Source organism: Rattus norvegicus, chromosome 4 (genome assembly GCF_021556685.1).
Source record: "Rattus norvegicus strain SHRSP/BbbUtx chromosome 4, alternate assembly SHRSP_T2T, whole genome shotgun sequence".
Lineage (NCBI taxonomy): Eukaryota > Metazoa > Chordata > Mammalia > Rodentia > Muridae > Rattus > Rattus norvegicus.
Window position 1 is genome coordinate 162758403 of NC_141537.1, and position 21069 is coordinate 162779471.

A 21069-nucleotide genomic window follows, 5' to 3' on the forward strand; every position below is an offset into this window, starting at 1 on the left:
CACATACAAATACACACACACACACACAAACACACACATAACCAAACCAAATCATTTCTCTCTTTCTGTTTTCTAGGAATTTATCTGAAAAAAACACTTGGTAAGTTGCCAACCATGTGAGATTTTAATGTGATCTACTATTAAAAGGATGTTTTCTCGGATAACACAGCGATAATCTTTGATTCTAAAGTGTGCAGGGACTTCTTCAACCTTTTATATTGATCCAATCTTGTGCGATGCACATAGGTAGATGTTCCTTATTACGACTTAAAAACATCATATTTGTATATAAATTGACCAGTAGTAAATACATTTTAAAATATTTTCGAAAACCTTTAAAAAAATCGCACAAAATGTTATGTAACACAAAGTTCCAGGAAAATTTGTGAGGTTTACACAAAAGCTTCCCTCCATCCCTCTTTCTCTCCCTCCCTCCCTCCTGATGGCTACTGGACAGACTATGTGGCCAGTAGCTGTTCTACACTTCCTCCCTCTCTGCCACCCTCCCTCTTTCCCTCCTCCCTCCCTCCTTCTTTCCCTCCTCCCTCCCTCCCTCTCTCCCTCTCTCTTCCTCCTTTTCTCCCTCTCTCTCTTCCTCCTTCCTTCTCTCCCTCCTCCCTCCTTCTCTCTTCTCTCTCTCTCTCTCTCTCTCTCTCTCTCTCTCCCTCCCTCCCTCCCTCCCTCCCTCCCTCTGTCCCTCCCAGGCACGTGACCCTTGAGGCAGAAAGCTTACACTCCAGTTGCAGGCGATGGGCGCTCCCTAGAGAAGCTAAGGCGGGGGGGGGGGGGGGGGTGAGCATTGAGCATTCCCAAAACTCACAGCTGCACATAGTTAAGTATCATCTCGCTTGTTATTTATACGTTTGCTTAGCTGCCTTGTTTGCTGTGTCTACATGTGTTTACATGTGTTTTTCTATGTTTTTCTTTAAAGAATATTCTCGGGACTGAAAAAGCAGACTGGAAGGCCTTTCATGTGGACTGCCAAGAAAGCAAACAGGAGATCAGACCCTCGCGCAGCGCTCTTGATACGGCTAACAAAAATCAGTAATAGTTTCAGGTACAGATCAGTGCGACTAACGGTCCTGGTGTCACAGAAGTGCACCACAGGGCAGCTCCAGCTTCTGCAGGGACATCCCTCTCCTGGGAATTACACGGACACTGTGAGGCCTCGCTCCTCCACCCTTTCTTTACACACCAGCGTAGGTAGAAAACTGAACAACTTTAGCTTCCATGTTCACAGTCTAGTACAGGCTGGTCTCCACTGAGCAACAGTTAGGACCACCCCCAGTCTTCCGACAAGTAGCAATCAAGCCCTCTATCTACTGTGGAGGAAGAAACCAAGGCGAGCTTCTGCTCTACAAGGTCAGGAGGAAGCACTGCACTTAAGGCAAGCAAGTTATCTGTGATTCGTATTAGCATTGTTCCCACCGCCTCCAAGAGCACCACTGGTTTCTCCTAGAATGACTGGGCACCAGTCTGCGTACAGTGATTCAGGGGGCCACAGGAATGGCTTAACAAGCAAGGCTGGCAGCCGCCGGAGTTGGGTTGTCAAGGAAACCTTCTTCGCCTTGCAAGTCTCCTAGGTAGTGATTGGAAAAGGTTCTGAAAGACAGGCAGATTCTCCAGAGTGGAGAAATGCAAGTTCCTGACCTGTGGGCGCTTGAATGTTAAACCAAAGGTCCCCATGTACTAGGAGAGCCAGCTACAGGCTACATTCCTCATTGCTGCCTTGGGGGTGGGGGTGGGGTGCGTTCATGTTCTGTGCCTGCCTGTTCTGATACCGTGGCCCTTAGACTCCTGCAGCTGCTAAACCCTCCAGATGTGTTCAGACCCAAGTGCACAGGCGTGGAATCCTAGCACTTGAGCGATGGGGAAGGAGGATTAGAAAGTCCAGGCCAACTGGGATGCTCAGAGAGCAAAAGTAGGTGCTGAGTGAAGTCGAGAACAACATTTTGTTTTGGGATTTTTATTTTCTTTGTTTGTTTGATTTTTGTTTTGTTGGTTTGTTTGTTTTTGTTTTTTTGTTTTTGGTTTTTGTGTTTTTTTGTTTTGTATAGTTTTGTTATGTTGGTTGTTGGTTTTGGGGTTTACTTGGCTGGTTGGTTTGTTTGCTTTCTTTTATTTTTTCATTCAACCTAAACAGTAATGTAAAAACTCAGTATTTGGGAAGCTCAAGACTCTATGTTGTCTCTGAGTGTCAGTCCACTCTGCTTTCAGATGGCTCTGCAATCTGCATGTAGCCCTGGTGAAGCCAGCATCTGAACTTGGATGCACACAATACATGCAAACGGTGCACACCAAGGGCTGATGGATCCGGGAACCAGCGCTGTCCAGCACACCTGAAATCCTGCATTCCCTCCCCAACACCACTCTCCCCCAACCAGTGCACACCAGAATTGGGACATGGAGTAAGCCAGGGTGTGGATGACCACACTACGAGCTGATACCCTTTTAAATGCATCACCTTAAACAAAACACATCACTGAAATGAATTCCACCTGGTGTCTAACATGTCGCATTCACACAGACCAATCACACAGCTGCGTCTTTTTACGGGGTAGAGGGAGATGTTGTGATTTTTAATGTAGCGTGGGATGGCTTGAGAAAGGCCAATTAACCCACCCATTCGGCACCCCCCAACACTTGACTTGTGTGTGTGTGTGTGTGTGTGTGTGTGTGTGTGTGTGTGTGTGTGTGTGTGGTGCGAGCATTTCGAAGGTTCCTCTCTTCACGTTATCGGACTACGCTGTGTTTGTTGATGGGCACCTGCGGTTTGAACACGGTTTTCCACAACTCTGGTTGAAATCTGATGGCAACAGTGCAGAGTTCTCAGGAAAGGCCTTTAAGGGGGACCTGGTCTGTCTTGAGAAATGAGTTTGTTTCTTTGAGAGCCTGATGCTACAGCATCAGTCTGCCCTTCTTTGCCCATTTCCTCTTTCACAGGGACCACCCCCCTCTAGCCTTATTCTACCAAGGGGCCAGCAAATATAACCACATTGTCTTGGGCTTCTGTCCCTGAAACTGTGAGTTAATAAACCTCTTTACGAAAGTAGATTACCCAGTCTTGGGTGTTGTGTGACAGCAACAGAAAACAAGCTTAGACATTAGCAGTACCCACCATGCCATGTGACAGGCCCTCTCCCAATGGCATTTCTTTCTCCTGTCTGAGCATCTGTAACCTTTGCCCTCCCCCACCCCCATATTCATGTGTTTAAATAAGGCTCCTGGGAACCTTAACTTACACACTGCTGGGGATTTTTATTGTTGTTTTTGTTGTTGTTTTTGTTGTTGTTTTAATGCCACTTAAGATATTACTGGAGAAGGACTATGTTAACCCAGGTGTTTCTTTATATCCTGGTGTCCAGGGTCATTAAAGGGTTCTCCAGGGTGTTTTCTAGTCTTCTTTCCCCTAATTATCATTATCTATTAATAACTCCGATGAGTACCAACTCACCTTTTCATCCTGACCCCTCACACTGCCCTTTTCCCTGCTCCAGCCTACCCCACCCTTCTCTCCTTCCCCACATGGCCCACAAAATTTTCCATCCTCTTTTTGGGACCCTCTCCTCTTTACTGTCCACTCTGCCTTACGTTTATTTACTTATTTACTTTCATGTGTCTGAGTGTTTTCCCTGCATAGCTGCCTGTACCACATGCACGCCTGTGCCTGTGGAGGCCAGAAGAGGGCACTATATCCCCATGATTAGAATTACAGATGGTTGTGGGCTGTGACGTGGGTGCTGAGAATAGGGCCTGGATCCCCAGGAAGAGCAGCCAGAGCTCTTAACCACTGAAGCACCACTCCAGTCTTGTCTGCCCTGGGCCCTTTATGACCATCCCTGCTCCTTGGAATTGCCTCCTTTGAGGTGAAGCCCAAGCCTTGCTCCTGGTCTGTATACCATTAACCCTTCCCCAGTGACCCTATGGCCAAAAAGCTAGAGAGATGAAGCCTCACTATCTTTGGCCTCCAGCCCACAGAACCATGAATTAAAGTAGCCTCTTTTTTTTTTTTAAATAACCTTGTTTTGAGTATTCTGTTACAACAACAAAAAATAAGCAAAGACCTTATCTATACTTGCCGTGCTGTGCAACAGATGGAGATTTGCATGCAGGCATCCACTAGAAGGTGCTTCCAGAACAACACCTTAGGACAGAAGCAAACAGGGTTAGGCAGAGACCGGTCTTCAATTGGGGTTTTTGTTGGGAAGCCGTGGATCTGGAGTAACTTTCAGAGCCCTCTGGAATAGAACCAAGAGACATGCCTTTATGTGCCCTCCATGAATCGGGAGGGTCCAGAATCCATATGTTCCCCCTCTGGGTCTAGTGTGTCAATCCACTTTCCATCATTGTGGTGAAACGCCTACTCTAAAGGATTTAAGGGAGATGGAGGTTTGCTTTGGCTCATGGCTTCAAAGCTCAAGGTTTATGGGATAGAACAGAACTTCAAAGTGGGAACATGATAGGCAGGGCTGCTCACTTCCCAGCAGCCAGGAAGCAAAGAGATAGGAGAGGAAGCCAACGCTCCACAATCCCCTGTAAGGGCAATGCCCCAATGCCCTAAAGACCTTCCCCTTGGCTCATCTATCAAAGGTTCCAAGTCTCCCATCAGCACCACAGTTTAGGATCAAGCCTTCAACACTCAGGCCGCTGGGGAATGTTTAAGATCCGAACCATGACAAGTGACCATCTGACTTAGACAAGCCATCACTAAGTCATAATTCTCCAAAAGTGTCCAAATTTCTAAGACCAACCACTGTGTTCTTGAGTAGCCTCCTCGTCACTTTTTCTGTATAATGAGCTGTCCTTGACCCTTCTCTGCCTGAATTCTGTGACCCTGCAGCCTTCCTCGAGGTCTCTCTTTATGGTGTTAGTTTCCTTCCTCAACTCCACCTCTTCCTTAGACCTGAGTTCTGTCTTCAGCCCTGTCTGGTCCTCATTTTCTACACTGCTTCCACCTCACCTCTTCTCTTCAGTCCGTCTCTTGCTTCCTTCTCCTAAGACTTCTAGAATTACTTTTAACACTTTGGTTAGACACCTTTCCCAGAGGAATCTCAAGACCTGTTGGCTCCCCCAATGAACTCAGCTTTACCCACTTCGGGCTCTCTTAAACATTTCCAAAGTTTCCAGCACAAATGCCCCAGGTCCTTCCCTCACACCCCCATGTCCTTCCTACATCCCCAGGTCCCTCCCTCACACCCCATGTCCTTCTCTCACACCCCCAGATCCTCCCTTTTATCTCCAGGTTCCTCCCTTACACCAGGTTCCTCCCTCACAGCCCCCAGGTCGCAGCCCCAGGTCTCCCTCACACCAGGTCCCTCCCTCATGCTGCCCCTGGTCTCCCCTTCACAGGCTCCTCCTGCAGCACAGCTCTGTAGACTGCTCTTCTGTCTTTTCCTTTCACCACCGGCAACCCCAGTTCATCTCAGAGAGATGACCGCCATGACCTCCACTGAGCCCCTCCATCCCACTTTCTTAGTCCATCTTCCATCGCTTCAATAAAATACCCGAGACTGAACAACATATAAAGAATTAAAGTCTGTGGCCCATGTTCTGCAGGTCAAAGAAAAAATAAAGGGCGGCCATGTCTGGCAAGGGCCTCATACTGGGCTAGGGCATGGTAGCAAGTGAAAGAGGGGAATAAGGAGCAACCTCATATTATATAACAATCTCTGCTCTGTACACACACATGATCATGTGTCTGTGTACACATGAACACACCCACACATCTGTTCACACACGAACACATCCACACGCATGGGCAAACACTATAAAAATGAAATAAAAATAGCCTGCTCTCTGGGGTAACCAGTCCACTGAGGGAGCACACAGCCCACTTCCCAGAGAAATTAACCCTGCTGTGTGACCCTCTCCACCCAAAGGCTCTGAAAGGTCCCATACCCCTGAACTCCCAAATCTCAGGATGAGTTCTGAAGGAGACAAAACACATCCAAAAGGCTGCCCCCAGCTCATCTCTCCCGTGACAGCCTGCTGGGGTGCTCAGCAGGCTGGCCTCAGTAGCAAGGAACCCTCTGTTTTTCCTGCCTCCGGTGAGTGAGTAGTCAACTTTAGAATCACCTAGGAAACACATCTTTGGGTGCATCTGTGAGGATGTTTTCAGAAAGGTTTCACTGAGGGATTGTGTGTGACACCGTCCATATGGGAATCTGAATACCAAACAAAGTAAAACAAAACAAGCAAACTGTGCACAAACGTTTGTCCCTTCTGCCTCCTGCCGGCAGACACACTGTGACCAGCCACCCCTGATCTGGTGGCTGAGCCACTCAGTCTGTGATCCTCTGAACACTCACACTGTGAGACGGAACAAACCCTTCCTTGACTTTCTCCTGTCAGGTACTGTGGCACAGCAAGGAGAAAAATTAATAAGCCGGCAAGCCTTGCTCACTGCAGTCAAGGCTGGCTAGGAACGGGCTGTTCCTCTTGGTAAATCACATAGGGTTCTCACCCACTGGCCCAGCAGTGGAGGTCAGCAAGTCTTCACCCTCACCCACTGGCAAAGACTGGGCCTTGACTGTCTGCCTTTGAGTTCCAGTACAGAAAGAGATCTGGCTGTTCTTTGGTTCCAAAGAGGGTAAAAACTATGGTCCACGGGATTCTGATAAAAATGGGTCGTGTGTCTCAGGGGTGAGGAGAGAAGTGGGAGGCTTGTCCCTACATCCCGAAGAACCCGTCACGGATTCACTTCTTCCTGGATCCTGGGATTTCCCCCAACTTCATGAGAACAAATCTAAGTCTGAGGCAGGAATTACTGATGAGTGGGTGGGACGGGGATGGAGCCGCCGCCCCACCCCCTCCTCACTAGTTTCCTGGAGCCACTTCTGCACCATTGCTAGGACCCAGAGCTCCTTGTGCTCTGAATTGGGTGGGAAAAAAAAAGCCAGCTCCAAACAAAGAGCAGCCCCGGTCCCGCCCGCCCCGGGTCTGTGGGCGCGTCCCCTAGTCTGAGTAAGAGGGGCAGCCGGCCGCGGCCACCGCGGGCCAGTGGGCAGGGAGCGGGCTGCTGTGGCCAGGACAACCACAATCACTGCTCTGGACTCCGGATCCCTGGCTGCATCCAGCCTGGCGGTTGTGGCCCGGTAAGTACAGGTGGCGGCGGGAGAGGAGAGCGCCGGTGGGATTGGCATCAAGAGCCAAGCCAAGGGGATACCCTGGCATGGCTCTTCCAGCTCAGTTGTCTTTCTCCAACACGACCCAAAAGGGGTTCGATGGCCAAAAAAGTTGCCCTTGAATGAGGATGGGGCAGGATGCTGCGGTGGGTGTGCGTGTGGGTGTCGTACTGAGCTCAGCGGGGTGGGGGTGGGGCTGTGGTCTGAATACTACTCCGAATGTCTGCCTTGCCTTCTTTAACTTTGTGCGCGCAGCTTTGATAGCCTGGGACACAGAGAGTGCCCTGTACAAGACTGGCCCTCCCCCACAAATGCCCCCCTTTGTTAACCCCAAATGCCAGGGGCTGTCTCTTGTTTGTTAGTGGAGGCAAGGTGCCAAGCCTTTGGCTGCTGGACCCCATGCAAAGCGGGGTCTGCTAGCTGCTGGCAGCTGCTGAGTCTAGGACACTGGGGGATTGTTCCCCCGGCAGTCTGTCTTCTCAGGCTGGACTATCCACCCGGCCCTGCTGTGTGTTAGTGGGAACTGAGTTAGGAAGGCCTTGTCAGCTGTGCCTACGAGCTTTGCTTCTTGTGTTGACGAGAACAAGCAAGATTCTGGAATACAGTGTCTTTGTTTGTATTATGCAGTGCTCACGTGTGTGGACTAGCTGTAAAGTAAAGAAGGCTGATTGGCATCTTGGGCTAGATGGCAGAGAGCACGGGAAGAAGCAACCAGAGGTCTCAACACTGAATGTAATGAGGCAGGAAGTTGGAAGGGCTATCAGAGGAAGAGCCAACTTCTAGAAAATTCCTAAGTGCACTCCAGGGTGTAGAGTTACAGTACCGTAGGGTCTGGGGGGAGAGGAAGGGGTCGGATTGAGCCAGGCTGGATGGTCTGTGTTTAATTAATGGATATTATGGAAACAGCTAGTGGGGTTTGGCAGCCTGGGCTCAGACCAGAGCTTAGTAGGGAATTTAGCTGCAGTGTCTATGTCACAGCACTGTATCTCAGGAAGGTTATCAGAGCTTACTGCACACAGTGGGACCAGGAACCAGGTCCTACTTGTCTCCTAGATGGTTGGAGAAACAATGTGGGGTTTCCTGGGATGGGGCTGTAAGCAAGGGGACAGTGCTGGGAGCACAAGTGCCAGCTCCATCAGTGGTGGTAGAGGGAGCCCTTACACTCAGCACAAGAGGAATGTCTGTCTGGAGCCTGTGTCTGGACTCTTGGTTGGAAATGTGGAAACTACAGACAGGCCTCCCATAGTTTCTATGTAAATATCTTCCAAAGCACAGAAAACAAACAAACAAAACAAAATTCAGACTTTGATGGTCTTCAAATACTCTGAGCATCTTACCTCTGCAAAAAGCACACTTTCAGAAGAGCATAGGTCATTTGATCTGCCATCTTGCTTCTAGCTATAGGACCCCCCCTACAGTTTGCTCCCCAGAAAAGTAGAAAGTGAGGAAGTTTGCCCCCCAAGGTCACGGGTGTGGGATATTTCCTGCAGAATCCTGCCTTTTGTAGTATAGGGATTTAAAACCCAAGCACGGTCCTGGGCCAGAGTAAGAAGGTGGGAGGGTTTCAGCATTGACACTGAGACAGCACCCAACACTAAGACACAGTTAGGTGGCTTTGACCCTTAGAGGTCACCTGTCACAGAGACTTCCTCACAGTATCTATTTAGTTAATGTTTGTGAAAGGGAAGAGCCCTGGGCATGGGGGCCTAGAAGTACAGAATTAAGTATTATCTGGGATTCAGTCTGTGGCTCTGCTTCCCATTGGTCAATACTCTACAGGCCTTTCTTTCCTTCTGAGTGGTTTGAGAGAGAACAGGGATGCTCTACACATTCCTCTGGGCTGTCAGCTTTGCTGCTTATACCTGGTCCTGCTCCGGTTGACCCTTGCGGGCTCCCAGGTTCTGATAAAACCACATACAGGGCAGATAAAACTAGGAGGAGGTGACTTGTATAGTGTGCGTGTGTTCCATGGATTCATCAAGTGCCTGCCATGAGCCTGGTGGAAACCACATGACACTCACAGGCCCAGCCACACTGGGGTGCAGATAGGCAGGCTTGTCCCGGCTTTGCCCTTCCCCCCGTGCCAACTTCTATGAGCCCCCTGACCTCACTGCACTTTAATTTTCCTCTCTGTAGATCTGGGAAGTGATCCCTTCTAGTCAAGTGTGGGAATAGCTGAGGACAGTGGGGAACGATTGGCAGAGGCCTTGGGTTCCCATGTGTCCTGTGACCTCAGGGAAACGGAAGACAGTTTTGTGACCAGGATGGTGTGCACAGGGCAGGTAGCTACTGCATACTGTGGCTCACTGGGAATGATGGAGTCCTGTGAATTATTTCCCTGTGGGACATCTCCACTGTTCCCTGCCTATGGTAGGTTTAGTGGGTCTGTTGGGAAGGATTCGGAGGTGTTGCAGTGTGACTTTGTTGGAGGACTCATACCACTGGAGGTGAGCTTTGAGATTTCAAAGGCCTATACCAGGTCTGCTGTCTCTCTCTTTCTCTGCCTGCTGCCTGGGGATCAGGGAGCAAAGCTCTCAGCTATGGCTCCAGCATCTGCTTCCTGCATGGTGATCATGGAATAACCCTCTAAAACTGCCTAAAATTGTAACCCCCCCCCCCATTAAACACTTTCTTTTATAAGACTTGCCTTGGTCATGGTGTCTCTTCGCAGCAGTAGAACAATAATTAAGACACTGACTACTCCTCAAGCACACCTGCGGGGTGCAGCTGCTGTCCAATAGCCTCAACCTGCCCTATGCACAGCCCCTCTTGAAAGTATGTGATCTCCAGAAGCTGGGAATATTACAGAGGGTTCTGGAAATGTGAGGCAAACCTCTCAGGGCAGGTCCCTGCTGTGGCCTGAAGCAGTGAGCAGGCTCCCTTTTTTTGCGAAGCTGTAGGATGACCCTTCAGGGGTTCTCTACCCTAGCCCACATGACTTCATGTTTTCAAAGATCTTTCTTGATCGACTCCTAATGTACACAAGGTATTTGATTTAGTTTTTAAAAACCTAAAAGACCCGGTACCTGGTGGTTTAATTGTGCTATGTCTGTCCTGTTTCCTGGGTTATGTCTCATTTTAAACAATCAGTTCAGGCCCTTCTCTAACAGAACAGGTTCAAAGATGTTTAAAGAGAAGAAAAGCAAATGTTGGGTCAGGGGTAGCAATTCTCCAGCATGTCTGAGGCCTTCAGGATTGGAGAAAATTAGGTCAGACTGTGAAGCCCCTTTGGCGGCTAAGGGTCTCCATTTCTCTGAGTGTTCTTGAAGTGCTGCAATGAGGCACCCTTCTCAGGGCTGCCTCAGATGGATGAACACCACCCTCCTGGCAATTGGAGACCACTGCCTCCTCCATGGCTTTGAACTCGTATCCCTCAGAATCAGTGAAAGACAGGGTGGGATGATTGATTCTTTTAGCCCTACCAACTACAGAAAGTTTGGCTAACAGAGAGCAGTCATCTACTGAATGCTCTTGGTGTGGGCACTTCAGAGAGATTGCCAGTCCTAACTGATGAGTCTTGGGAAGAGTTCTTCCACCGGTCGGAACCACCGTATAATTTGTGGGCCCCAGTTCAGCATGGAAACACAGAAGTCCACTCCATTGTGCAAGAAACACCAGTAAGAGCGCAGAAACCTAAAGCCTTTCTTTTCTTCCTTGGTCTTCTCTCTTGGCACGTCATATTATCATTTTCTAACACTAAATGACATTCTGAGTAAAGGAAGATTGATTCTAAGTGACCAGCACGACTTCTGCCACTAAGCTTTCGACCATGCAATTCCCTGCTTAAAAAAGCAAGCGTCGAAGCACTTGACTTGTATGCATCACCCAAATCCCACAGTGTCACGGGTGTGCTTTACTCTCACTACGAGGATAGCAATGTGCGAAATTGGTTCAGCCTTAGCTCACGTCCTTCTACAGGCACCGCCAGAAGCAGCTTTCAGCCTTGTGCTCCTGAGGAGGAGGGAAGGGCCGAGGAGAGCTGTGGCCCTGTCAGGCTCTGTCTTCTCACCCGCTGTGTGTGTTGGCTTCATTTGCCGTGCAAATAGCTGGCTCTTGCCGGAAGCAGTACGTGAGGAAGACAGGGCATGACAACCTGCTTCTCAGGATGCTGGCCCTGCCGTGCGCACTGAAAGCAGTTTCTGGTTCCAGCACATAATCTCAGGACAATTGCAATGAACGCCTGATGCAGACTCTTGGAATCCTGGGTTGCAGCACGTGGAGCAGCAGGGAGGGGTGGCATGTGTGCAAACGTGTCCCTTTCTCACATCTGCGTCCGCTGGACCATTGGGTTTCACTCATAAAACACAAGTTCAAAAGTGACATTGTTAAGCATCTCAAGCTGATGACAGCAGAGCAGGGATCCCAGCTCAGGGCCCTTTTGAGCCCATGGCCTTGTGGGCTAACCTGGTTGTATGGCCATGAAGCTGCCTGGACCCATGATTTGTCTTTCTTTGGGGTCACGTTATAAGATGGTGTGCTGGCTGGTGTTCTGCTAACTTGACACAAGCTAGAATCATCAGAAAGGAGGGAACTTCAACTGAGGTCCCAGTCCACTGTGGGCTGTGCCATCCCTGGGCTGTTTCCGTGTCTATGTCTGGGTCTCTGCCTTTCTGATTTCATCATTTATGTTTGCGTTGTGGGGTATGTGTGTGTTGGGGAGGGGCAGTTGCCTGCCTGGAATTCACAAAGCATAAGTCCATTCCTCAATGTCACTAATACGTACTATACATACATGCACGAGAAAACGCATAAACGGCTCAGAAGAGTGCCCTGTGCAATGGCACACGTCTAAAGTCCCAGCTACTCAGAGGGTTGAAGCAGCAGGATTCCTGAGATTGGAGGCTAGCCTGGGTATCATAGCAAGCCCTCTCTCAAAACAAAACTCCAGGAGAAAATAATAAAAGGTAGGGATGGGGTGAGCATTGAACATGTGGTCTGAGGGTTTGAAACAGATTGAGAGCAAAACTTTGCCCTCTCTAGGTCTTCGGGATCCTTGCTCACTGTCTGGCCATGCCCGCCTTTTCACCAAAGCTGAGCAGATAAGAGGGATGAAGGCTTTGTCTTCAGGGGAACATTCTTTGGGTTAATAAAGAAAAGAGATGAGCAGAGAAGGGGCCATGAAAAAGGACCACAGAACTTCAGTTTGGGGGTGATTCGTAGGCACGCAGAGTGGTAGAACAGCAGGCTTTCTAGAATCCTCGATGTCACTAATACAGAACATACACATGCACAGAATGTGCCTTCTGGAATAGGGAGGCGAAGTTTAGATCAGAGGCTGAAGGAACGCCCATTCAGAGCCTGCCCCACATGTGGCCCATACATATATAGCCACCAAACTAGACAAGATGGATGAAGCAAAGAAGTGCAGGCCAACAGGAACCAGATGTAGATCTCTCCTGAGAGACACAGCCAGAATATGGCAAATACATAGGCGAATGCCAGCAGCAAACCACTGAACTGAGAATGGGACCCCCGTTGAAGGAATCAGAGAAAGAACTGGAAGAGCTTGAAGGGGCTCGAGACCCCATATGAACAACAATGCCAAGCAACCAGAGCTTCCAGGGACTAAGCCACTACCCAAAAACTATACATGGACTGACCCTGGACTCTGACCTCATAGGTAGCAATGAATAGCCTAGTAAGAGCACCAGTGGAAGGGGAAGCCCTTGGTCCTGCCAAGACTGAACCCCCAGTGAACGTGATTGTTGGGGGGAGGGTGGTAATGGGGGGAGGATGGAGAGGGGAACACCCATATAGAAGGGGAGAGGGAGGGGTTAGGGGGATTTTGGCCTGGAAACCGGGAAAGGGAATAACAATTGAAATGTAAATAAGAAATACCCAAGTTAATAAAGATGGAGGAAAAAATAAAAAAAGAATGTATCCTCAGTGAGGGGGCAGAGATGGTGAGAAAGGAAGTGTGAGCAGAAGCAGAGGCAGGGAAAGCACAGGTGCCCGAGGGCTTTCAATTCCAGTGAACCTGAAATTTTACTCAAGGTTTTAGAGAGCAGGTACCCATAGTAGAGTAAGCTGGGTGGGGGTGGGAGGGTCAGGGAAAGCACCCCCTCCCTTTGTACTGCAGAAAGGACAAGATTAGAATAGGCAACAGCTCAGAAAAATGGTGTAAGTTGAGCACAGAGAAGCTGTGCTGTCATTGCCCGTGTTTCAAGTACTTTTCCAATCACTGTATGAAGTATTCGACAGAGGAGGTCCAAGGGAAGAGAGGTCCATGCTACTCATGCTTCAAAGCAAAGCATTGTGACTATGGAGTTGTAGCAGCTGATTGGCTCCTGTCCCTGACAAAAAAGGGTGCGGCTGCCAGTCAGCACATAACACAGTCAGGAAGCAGAGAGTCTGGCTTGGCTATAGCCCTCGATGGTCTGCCCCCAGCAACCCATCTTTGCTGCATTCTTCCCAGGGTCCTACAGTCTTTCAAACAGCGCCATCATCAGGGAACCGAGTGTTCAAACACATGGGCCTACGGCGCATTCCTCATGCAAGCCAGGGCCCAGTCTGTGAAATGGGATAACAGTGCCTTTGAATGTTGGGCATGCAAATGCAGCGTCCATGAGATACATTACAATCCCAGTCCTCTGGATGAGGCAGGAAAATTGAGAGCCAGCCTCTGCTACACAGAAAGCTCTTGTCTCAAAAGGCAAAGGGCAACAAAACCACAAAACCTGTCAACTACACAAACACTGACTCCATAGGGCTATGACGGTTGTACATGTAAGAGGCTCTGTCACATGTTTCCCCTTGAAGCTCCCAGCAAAGGGACGAGACACAGTCACCATCTGCTTTAGGGAGAAGAGACAGAGGGCATCTTTGACAGGTGCACTCACTAGCCCAGTTTGGGTCATGTAAATTTTCTTTTTACAAAAAGAAATTGCCTTGCTGGGTTATTCTCCATCTGTACGTTTCCTTGTTTAATCTAAGGATACTCATGGATTCTCATACAAATGACTCAGAAGCTGCATTTTTGGGGGAGAGGAATCTATCCTTTGCATGTGGGGAGGAGAAGAGACTCTCCACCATTGGACAGACCAGTTCTCCTACTTCCCAGGCATGTACTATACCCACATGAATTGTTTTGGGGGAGCCTAGAAGTTGTATTTGAACCCCTGCACCGACCAATGAGTGCCTCCCACAAATTAATAGAAGATAAACACAGAGCTTCTTCCTCACCTGGCACATGCAGGTCATTCCCTCAACCTTAGAAGCAATGGGTAATGATGATTCAGGGATGTCGGGTTGAACATAGTCAGGGGACTGATTTAGGCACCACTACCTCTTTCTCTTTGGGGCAGAGTTGAGGTCACACTGTGGCCATTTTGGTCAGTGCCAGGAGAATGTGTCATTTTCTTGTCCAGAAAAGTCAAATATCTTTTTAAAAAGACAAATGTCTGTGTTCATGGCTCTCCTGCCAGGGGAAGATTCTCACACTTTTCTTAGGAATTATCACGTCCTTAGAAAACACGTCTCCGTTGACTTGGGATGGAATGCCGCGGTTTATTTACCAGGAACCTTAGCAGCTTCCACACCCGCCTCAGTGAGCGGCATCAGCAGATTCACATCTGAGCCCCAAAGTGAACACCCAAGTTGAAATTCAGACACAAGACTGCTCGTACAGTCACAGCACAGACACGCCGTCTTACGCATCTGTGTTGTGGGGAGACAGCAAACCCAGCCAGGAGGCTGGACACCTGGCATCCCTGGCTGCAGAGGAAACCCTGCCCCTGGCAGTGACTCTGAGCCTGCCAGTCCGGCCTTGCACCTGAGCCACGGCCGTTTTCTTTGGGATGGGCAGGTTTGTCTGTTGCCCTTAAAAGGAAAACAGTGTCCGAAACCCTTAACCTCAGGAGAGAGAGGGAGACTCCCAACCTAGGGTTCTATGGAATCCCTTGGAAACTGGATAATCAGATGTAACATTTTTTTACATGACTACAGAGTCACACACACACACACACACACACACACACACACACACACACACACACACACACACACACAACTCCTAGGAAGGAATGGTCTTGGGGCTAACCACTAAACCATGGTGCCTTGTTCCAGACATAAGACAGACACTACTTGGAAAGCAAATAAGAAGTTACGGGAATCCCCGCCTGGGGAGAAAGATGAGCATCTGCATCGCTGGGGCACTTTTGTCTGATTCCCATCAGTCAGAAGGGAGTGTGTGCCCATCTTGTTGGCAGCCAGCAGGCTGTGAGTACACATAAGCAGAGACTAACATGCGCAGAATGAAAGCCCGTGGGACAGTCCTTCCTCCTCCCCAGAGTGCATAGGATGGAGAGTCTGGGGGTCCCTTCCTGCTGTGCTGAAACTGGGGGGGACTCTGGATCTGGTAAATCTCTACCAAGTGTTATCACCTGCTGCAGGGTATGAGTGGAGAGAGAGAGAGAGAGAGAGAGAGAGAGAGAGAGAGAGAGAGAGAGAGAGAGAGAGAGAGAGCTGCAGAGGCGGCTGGAAAGCTACATAACGGCCACCATGTTGTAGTCACAGGGACTCAGCGCTTGAGGCCCCAGCAGCCAATCCACTCAGTGCTCTCAGCTGAGGGCTGGGTCCAGAAAGCTGTGGCAATGCTGTGAGTCCATTCATGAGCTGCCTTTGGGGGACGGAAGTGAGCCAGCACCATCCCCAGCCCACTGATGCTGGGGTCTAAGCTGAGGTCTGACCACAGGGGGCAGCTGCCCAGAAGTGACCTGAAAATGTGGTGAGAGAAGTCAGATGCAACAGACCAAGGGACATAGGGGCCTTGAAGATAGGAAATACTTGAAAGAAAGTAACAGTCAGGAAGCAGAGTACAGGTCACCAGAGGCCGTGGGAGGGGCAGAGAAATGAGTATTCCAATGTGCAGGACTTCCATGTTGGGTGAAGAGAAAGTTCTGGAAGTGTAAAGGGTGAGAGGTAAATGCATTTTGAATGTATTTAATGCCACGGAGTCCTGTGTGTTAAAATGGTTACCATGATACATTTTTTTAACTTTTTATTTGTTATTTCATTTATTTACATTTCAAATGTTATCCCCTGCCCAGTTTCCCCTCCACAAACTCCCTATCGCCTCCCCCCTACCCACTTCGCCTGTCTCTATGAGGGTGCTCCCCCACCCGCCCACCCACTTCCACCTCAGCACCCTAGCATTCCCCTATGCTGGGGTATTAAGCCTCCACAGGACCAAGAGGTTCCCCTGCCAGTGATGCTGCATCTGGAGCCATGGATACCCTCTGTTTTCTTTGGTTGGTGGTTTAGTCCCTGGGAGCTCTGGGGGGGGTCTGGTTGGTTGATATTGTTGTTTTCCTATGGAGTTGCAAACCCTTTAGCTCCTTCAGTCCTTTCTCTAACTTCTCCATTAGAGTTCCCTGCTCAGTCCAATGCTTGGCTGTATGCATCCACATCTGTATTGGTCAGGATCTGGCCAAGCCTCTTAGGGGACAACTATACCCGGATCCTGTCAGCAAGCTTTTCTTGGCATCAGCAATAGTGACTGGGTTTGGTGTCTGCTCATGGGATGGATCCCTAGGCAGGTCAGTATCTGGATGGCCGTTCCTTCAGACTTTGCTCCATGGTAAATTTTATATTGTGTGGATTTTATCACGATGAAAATGGGTGAGATAGGTGTGGCAGGAGCCCAGAGATCAGCAGCAGCTGGACCATCTGTAACGGCTTCTCAGGTGACCTCATAGGGCCCTTCAGTTCCTGCTGTTTCTGGGGTCATTTGACCTTGGACAACTGCAGTGATAATTCTCGTTAAAGAATTAAAAGGCATGATCTCAGAGCCCTGGAGCTGAGGTTGTGTTGTGGTCCGGGCTTTGGGGTATATCGGGAGGAGGAGATGCTGGTGAGAGGAACTTAACCTGGAGGGATGCTCAACACCAGCAAAAGTACACCTGGCTTACAGTTCATATATCGAAGTCTACTGAAAACGTCATTTGGAAGAACAGACTTCCAGAACACCAACTCTGTCTGGTACAGATAAAGAAACTGAGGCACAGAAAGGGATAAATAGCACCTCACTCACTGTCAGCCAGTACAGAACACAGGGAATCCCTGACACCTGGGCCTTTCTTACCCACTCCCATCCTGCCTTGAAGCCAGTGGACTTCCAACTGGGCCCCATAAAGAGACCCTTTCTTTGGTAATCCTTTGAAGCAATGGATTCCCTCAGCCCCTCCACACTCCTGGGTCCAGGAGCAATGGCCCCTACCCTTCAGCCATGGAAAAAAGCAGGCAACCTCTGCATATGGGCTGTGGATGGTGCCCAGCCTAGATAGAGAGGGGCCTTTCTTCCAAGTAGATCTAGCTTCTCTCAGTTCAGACAACAGGGGAGTTATAACAGATGCACGTCTCTGAATGGGGATAGCACGGGCTCTGTCTCTGGTACAAGTAGGCTGGGTTTGTCAAGATTGCTCAGACTATGAGGCAAGGTCCTAAACTTTCTGAAGAGTGTGGGTGAAGCTCCAGATGTGCAAATTCAGCCCGCTGTGCAGTAGTTTCTCTAGGTGGGGGTCGGGGTTGGCTTCTCACCGTAAGTTCCATCTACGTCCCTGGCTGGATCTACACACGCAGTTGCCAGCCTAGAACGGTTGCCAGGGGCTGATGCAGTTGCTGGGTGGTCCCTTGTGGGCTCTCTGCTATGTCCGACAGAGGGCCAGGTCATCAGTTGATATATGCCTGATGGGCTCTTCAGATAACCATATTTTCAGACCTCATTGAAATGAATATTCATCCCCCAGACTCAGACTCTGATAGCCACTTGAGTTTGCTTCTTAAGCTCGTAAGTGGTGCGTGGAATTCTTATCCTTGGACCAGAGGAGGCAGATCCCATTGCTTATGAAATCCATGTTAAAACCTTGAGCCTGGCACTTACTCTTACTCTGCTCCTTTTCCTATAAACTGTTGCCAAATCCCTTCTTTGGCGCCCTTGCAAGTACATCTTGGCCTTGAATTTCATACACTCTGATGAAGTGCTATTACTCTACCTGTGGCCCCAGCGCTGAGGGTTTGGAGGTCAGAGACGGCCTCATTGATTCCTTTCGTCCTTTCTTATCTCTACCACCGAGCACATGTGTACACGCATGGGGACCTTAGGCATTCAGTGAATTAATAGACTAATTATCTAATCTCAGGGGAAACTGACACATAAATAACTACTCAGTGAGAAGTGAGGAGAAGCCTGAGGTAGGGCAGTAAAAGGAGGGGAAAGGGCCGATTCCTAAGATGCTCACTGAGGAGGATGCAAACGGGTGCTGGGATATAAGGACTAGGATGACATTGGATGAGGAAGTGGAGGATCTGAGGGTGGGGGGCAAGGAAAACCAACAACTTTATTTTGAATGGATTGTGGCCCTGGGTGAGCCTGGATCTCAGTAGGCTGATAGCTATTCCTAGTTTCCCTGAACAGTACTGTATTTAGTCATGGTCCTCGAAGGTAGAAGGTTCAAGAGCATCACGTGACTTCTGGAGGGGGCCTTTATGCCGTGTGCTCTCAGGCTGCAGACAGAGGGTAAGATGTCTCGAGGGACATTGAGCAAGAGGAAGCCCAATCTTGTTTCATAACAAACCACAGGAGACAATTGGGCCACCCTGTGTGAGCGCCATTAACGGGCTCTGACCTGGTCCTCTCTTCCTCCCTCTCCTCTGTTTTGAAGAGTCAGCTTCTTATACATAATTCTTTGGGGCCGTTTTTAAATCATGGCAATTACGGCTCATCGGAGACACTCAAGAGGAATCCAAAGAGCATGAGGCCACGAAGCCAGTGAGGCTGTCTCTTAGTCACTGATCTATTGCTGTGAAGAGATGTCATGACCGCAGAAGCTCATAAAATGAAGCAGTTAATTGGGACTGGCTCACAGTTTCAGGGGCTTAGTCCATTATCATCATGGCCAGGAGCACGGCAGCAGGTGGTCAGGTACTAGGGAGACCTCTACGTCTATCTGAGACTTGTACATCCTGATGTAAAGGTAGCAGGCATCAGGCACACACTGGGCCCATGTTGGCTTTTGCATCCTTAAAGCCCACCTCCAGTGACATACTTCTAACAAGGCCACACCCCCTTTATCCTTCTAATCTCAAGCAGTGCCACATCTTGATGAATAAGCAATCAAATGTAGGATCAAACGATGTGAGCCATTCTCATTCAAACTATCACAGTGGTCACCAGGGAGGGTGTTTCAGAAGGACAATGTAGCTGGGGTTGTGGCTCAGTGGCTTAAACTCAAGTCCAGCCATATGAAGCTCTGGGTCCCATCCCCAGCACAAGCACAAAAAGAAGGGAGGGCTTGGGAAATGAAGGTAGTCCAGTGCCTTGCTTTCACGGAGAAGGCTGAAAAGCCACCTCCTTCCTCGGCAATTAGACGTGACTTTGGGAACCATGGAGAGGTGTCTGTCAGACAGTAGAGAGTCCAGAATGCTTGGGTGAGGGACTGACCTCAGACAGAAGCAGCAAAAGAAGGGTTAAATCTTCCTTATCAACGTGGCTGGACTTAGACTCACCTAGGAGACTCACCTCTGGGTGTTCCTTTGAGTATGTTTCCAGAAAGGTTTAACTGATGAGGGGAAAATCTACCCTGGAAGGTGGGCTTCACCATCCAACGGGCTCAAGTCTTGAACTGAATAAATGAAGGGAAAAAGAAAAAGGAAGCCAGCTGAACACTAGCAACTTAGTTTAGTTGTTGTTGATTTTAATGGGATCTCTCTCTCTCTCTCTCTCTCTCTCTCTCTCTCTCTCTCTCTCTCTCTCTCATGTCCATCCCCCGTGCCCTAGACACCCCTCATGATTATGGCATACAGCAAGACCAAACATCTGCCACCATGTCTTTCCCACCATGATGGAGTTTAGCCTTCAAACCTTGAACCAAAATAACCCTGACTTCCTTAAGTTGCTTTGGTTATGTACTTTATCATAGCAACAAGAAAAGTGATACCTCATCGAATAACTAGAGAGAGAGACAGGAATTTGGGGGCACATGGGAGGCCAGAGATACAGGGAGCACTGTGAGTAGACACAATATTGTACCTGAGCTCACACTAGCTGTCGTTCTTTCTAATGGAGGTCAGGCTCCCCTCATCCAGAGGCAGAGCTACAGAAGAATTTCATTTCTTCTCTTCTGAGAGAGACATAAACCAGAGAAGACTCTGACTCCCAGAGAAGCAATCCAGTGAGAAAAACAATGCCGAGTTGCTGAACCAGAACCCAGCAGGACAGCAGCTTGAAAAATAAATTGTCTCCCAGGTAGCAGCCCAGGATGGGTCAGCAGCTCCACTCCAGTGATTACAGATCCTGATCACACGGTCTCATTTCTTTCCCTGTCATGCAAAGGACACTGTGTGTGCCGAGACCAGCCGCGCCAGCACCAGCTGGACACGAATGTCCACTGTCTGCCTCAAGACTTTCTGAACGATATTTCTAGGGAAGGCTCCAGCTCCCAGTGGTGTCGTGGTGGCAGTTTACAGTTCTGGGGACTGAGACACATGCCTAGCTCTCCTTGTGTTTGTATAACAGCTCCAGAACCCTCTCTCTGTGGTCTTTGTTATGGTCCTTAAGTTGTACCCATAGCAAAAGCTGGGGAAGTCTAAGACTCTGAAGGCCACTCAACGCAGAGTGTTGACTACAGTGAAGGACCATAGCCCGGGCATCCCAAGGGGACTTGGTGACTGTGGATTTCAGAGCAACACGCCGTTGGAGAAACCCACTGAGGTAGAAAAGATGGAGTGGGAGAACGCAGAGGCTTGGGGAGTGTGGAAGGTTGCAGACAGATGACGTCGTAGTGATGCACCTGCATTTAGCATCCACCCAGGACGCTTTTTTAGGTGAACGGAAAAGTACTGATAATTTCAATATTCAAGACAGTAGGCAGCAATCGAATTGTCCCAGACACAATAGGTGTAAACAGGGCATTGCGTGAGCACGAGGAAACATGTCACCTGCTAAAAC

General features: G+C 49.2%; 1 protein-coding gene and 1 long non-coding RNA gene across 4 annotated transcripts in view; both read left to right on the top strand.

The window, feature by feature from the left end:
- Nucleotides 1-660: 660 nt before the first annotated feature.
- On the top strand, nt 661-3389 carry LOC147995070 (uncharacterized). The gene is made up of 3 exons (XR_015687272.1): nt 661-831; nt 932-1057; nt 2218-3389. It is a non-coding gene; the product is annotated as an uncharacterized LOC147995070 (long non-coding RNA).
- Nucleotides 3390-6965: 3576 nt separating this feature from the next.
- Tspan11 (tetraspanin 11) overlaps nt 6966-21069 on the top strand; it is a 67179-nt gene continuing 53075 nt past the window's right edge. For 2 of the 3 annotated variants that reach the window (XM_087657721.1, XM_087657722.1), the window contains exon 1: nt 6966-7094. The gene's annotated coding sequence lies outside the window, so the exon portion shown is untranslated. 3 annotated transcript variants of the gene reach the window in all.